We start from the raw sequence: 4,178 nt of genomic DNA on the forward strand, positions 1-4,178 counted from the left end.
ATCTATGGTGTTCTGATTATGTTCCTGTTGAAATTAGAAGTGAATATTAAAGAATAATGTCCCATTACATATTCTGGATGTTTCTTTCAAGATTTTAAGATCGCACATTGCTCCTGTTCTAATAGAATAGAACTCTGATATAGCGACATCAGTTTGAACCACACTTCTTCTGTGGTACAAATATATTCATCATGTTACATTTATCACACGGATTTTAGTGCCGGGAGAGTGTGAGGATACGTTTGGCTCGCCCGATGTAGGTCCTTCTATTTGACCTGCGCGTCTCGATGTGGGATGATGATGTTAATGAGGTAGGCAGGTGGTGAAACCCAGTGTTGGCACATAGCCTATTCCTGTCGAATAACACCAAGGGGTCTACTTGAGGCTTAACGTCCCAATCCGATGAACAAATCACCAACAACAGCATCATATGTCCTCATTTCATATGAACACTGTGAAGAGGTTTGTAATTGAATCCAAGCTTTTGGCATACAATCTAGTGATTAGAAATTGTTTAGCACCACTTCTCCTATCCAGCCAGCCAACATTCTGATGGTGAAAGTTTTCTCCACCAATGGGACTCGAGCCAGCTTACAACGATGTCAGACCATATAGACTTAATGCTTAAATGATGACGGCCACCACCATCTGCATAAAGAACGTGTTTTTCAGCCTTGCTTAATACGACAAACATGTACGCATTCGTCTTCTTTATCTCAGCCTTTTCCCACATGACGTAGGATAAGCGTTGCTTTGTTAGATTCTTCTCTTCCATAAATGTCTATCCAATGCTTCTTCACTCTTCCTGCCTTTTTCTCTTAGATCCCCTTCTACCTTGTCTTTCCATCTCATTTTTGGTCTTTCTCTCTTCCTTGACCCTTCATTTTCTGGGTTTCCAATTCTTTTCCCCACATAGTCCTCCCCTCTTCTCTTGAACCTTCTTTCCTACAGGTCCCACTTTCACTGATCCTCTGATGTAATCATTTCTTACTCTGTCCTTTCTTCTAACTCCACTCAGCCGTCTTAACATTCTCATTTCTGCCACTTCCATCTTTCTCTCTTGGACTTTTGTGATCGGCCAAGTTTCTGCACTATAAAGCATCGCAGGTCTCACCACAGATTTATAGAGCCACAAACATGTATGCATATTCCTCGTATATAACGTCATTTTAAACCTTGGTCAGGGCTTTCTAAGAACCCTAAGTCGGCAGCCCTGAAGATGGTTTTCCGTGGTTTCCCATTTTCACACCAGGCAAATGCTGGGGCTATACCTTACTTAAGGCCATGGCCACTTCCGTCCAACTCCTAGGCCTTTCCTATCCCATAGTCACCATAAGACCTATATGTATCGGTGCATCGTAAAGCCATTAGCAAAAAAAAAGAACCTAAGTACAGTTAACTCTTGAAAACTCTGACTAAAGTGGGTGGAGATCTGTCCGAGTCATGGAAAGTCCATGTTTATCGAAGGGAAATAAGCTGTGCCTAAGAAATTAAAACCTATACCGTACATAACCTTCCATGGTCATCTTCGTCGGCTGCAACTCGTATCCGAGTAAACATATTCTTCAGCAGTTTACATTTTCACACTCAAAAAGCTTTGTGAATATGTTTCATATGACTTAGTAGCCCAATATTGGCATGAAACATACGCCCACACAGATCACATGAAATGGTTGGGGGAGGGCGGAACTGTGCTTGTCGTTTATCCTCGTCACATCGCCATTGTTCCTCTTCAAACACTAAAACTGGTGTAGAAACGGAGTGTAAGATTCTCAGTAAGCACATCCCAGGATTGAGTGTTCATTCTAGCTCTTTTCATAGTATGCATTAGCTGATCCTTGAAATGCCTCAACGGGGCTCGATGAGGTCTTGTGCCGGAACAGAGTTCACCATATAGAAGTTGATGAGAAAGCCTGGTTTCATTCGTGCAATGGACGAGCCCTATCCATCTGAGACAGTGGTTAATGATGGTAGCCTCAATGCTTATAGCATGTGCTTTCTCAAGAACTACAAGGTTGGTGACCCGGTCCTCCCCATTTCATGTTCAAGATGGATCTAAGTTTTTGCAGATGGAAGCACTCTAGCTTTTTGATATCCTGACGGTAGAGCGTCCACGATTCATAACCGTAAAGCAGAGTTGATATGACAACAGCATGGTAAACCATGATCTTGGTATACATTGTAAGGTCCTTATTTATGAAGACACGGCGGGATAAACGTCCAAATGCTAAGTGGGCAGCACCAATTCTCGTATCAACATCTTGTGAGCAGTTACCATTTGTTGAGAGGATACTTCCTAGATATAAAAAGTGGTTGACTTGCTCCAGTGGAGTATCCACAATGGAGATATTGAAAGATGGGAGCTTCGATCCAGGTACAGGCTGTGAGAGTACATTGGTTTTCTGCACATTAATGGAGAACATAACCTAAATAGTAGTAATATTGTACTGAAATTTAAGGAAACAAGGTTATCAACACATACCAGGTACTGTAACACAGAAACACAAATAGCACAGCTAGGTATACTGGAACTGATACAGTACACTACTAGCCTTCTGCATAATGTACATAAATCAAATTCTGATTTCGTAGGCCTATTATAAGAGCACGATGGTGATTGGTCTGCCACCATGTTGATACGTTTGAAAAAGTTGTCAAGCTTCTTTTGTGAAAAGTTATTGTTTTGCCAGCAAACAATTATCTCCTGTGCAGTCTTCAAGAGTCTATAGAATGGCTGTAGTTAAGGATATGAAGTCTAGTTCTATAACACCAATAAGCATGTCCAGAGCTTCAAGAGCATTTGACATTTTCAGCTTGCAGTAGACAAGTGTTGATCTTCTTTCTCCTTGTCCATGGTCTCATCCTTGGTGGTAGGAGACAGGAAATCATGAGTAATATCTTCTTATGTCTGGATCTGGTAGCTTGGGTTAACTTTATGTTGTAGGTGCAAATGTTCTGCAATGTTCTTTGCCCTCATGTATCTTCTTCTTTGTCCTGATGTTCCTTCAGTACCACCATCACTTCAACGAGAAACTTCCTTTTGTACAATCTTTTGCATGTCATATAACACCTTGGTCCATTGACTGGATAAGCGAGATGGTACTGGGAGGCAATGCCAGGCACTTCATTTTGCCATCACTGCTACACATCTTCTCAGTTGAACTTGCTGAAGCATCGTCAACACGCAAAACGTTCTTAATTTCATTAGGTGCAATCTTTAGATCTTCGATTTGGGATCGTTGCACTTCAGGAACAAAGCGTTTTAAAAACCAGTCCATTATGATTTCTGGGGTGAACCACGCACCTTTGGAATTTGTATAATGCACTGGTAGAGTACCTGTATCTACGATATTCATGAGCACACGAGGCTAGGGAGATTTGCTGACTATAACTGATTTAAAGAAAATATAATATAATTATGCCAACTTGGTCAATATAACAAAATGTTTCTTAAAGGAAACTTTACGGGGAGTATCAAAGGCTTATTCTGGTAAAGATAAATTCAACAGATTTACATCCCAGTTTCTCAGGAACTGTCCAAGGAAACAGAACAAAATTTTGTTAAGATATAGAATCATATCTGGTACATTTATTGATCTATTTTCTTGGTTCTATCTTTATTAGAAATCAGGATATGGATTTTCAAAATCAGGTGCTTACATTTTTAAATGTATTTATTTTTAAAAAGATATTCATGATCGAACTATGCATGGTATCTCTACCATTGTAGATCCATATAAAAACAATAATGCTGTTAATGAGAGTTAAAAAGTTCAGAACTCTACCTTAAGTTGTTTCTGAGAAAAAGGGGAAACATTTGCAAAAAAAAAAGTAGTTTCTCAGAAATCACACTTGAAGGTGTAATGCCACTTACAAGATGTGGACACTACCATGTTTCTTACTACATAAACACCAGAAAGAAAGTGATATCCAATGCAGCCAACTTATGCAGCAGGATGTTTACTATAAATCAACAAATATCGCTGCCTTCTACAGCAAATATTTCACGAGATATCTTCTCTTAACTCAGGAAATCTGGAGAAATGGCTTGTGCAGTAACATATAAATACTTTCAGGCATCTAAAATCACTGAAATATACATCAAATTAAAGAGGAAACTCCAAATAATAATCTTCTATAATACAACTAAAAATCAACATTTTTTTTTTTTACCAATA

Source organism: Anabrus simplex, chromosome 11, assembly GCF_040414725.1.
Source record: "Anabrus simplex isolate iqAnaSimp1 chromosome 11, ASM4041472v1, whole genome shotgun sequence".
Lineage (NCBI taxonomy): Eukaryota > Metazoa > Arthropoda > Insecta > Orthoptera > Tettigoniidae > Anabrus > Anabrus simplex.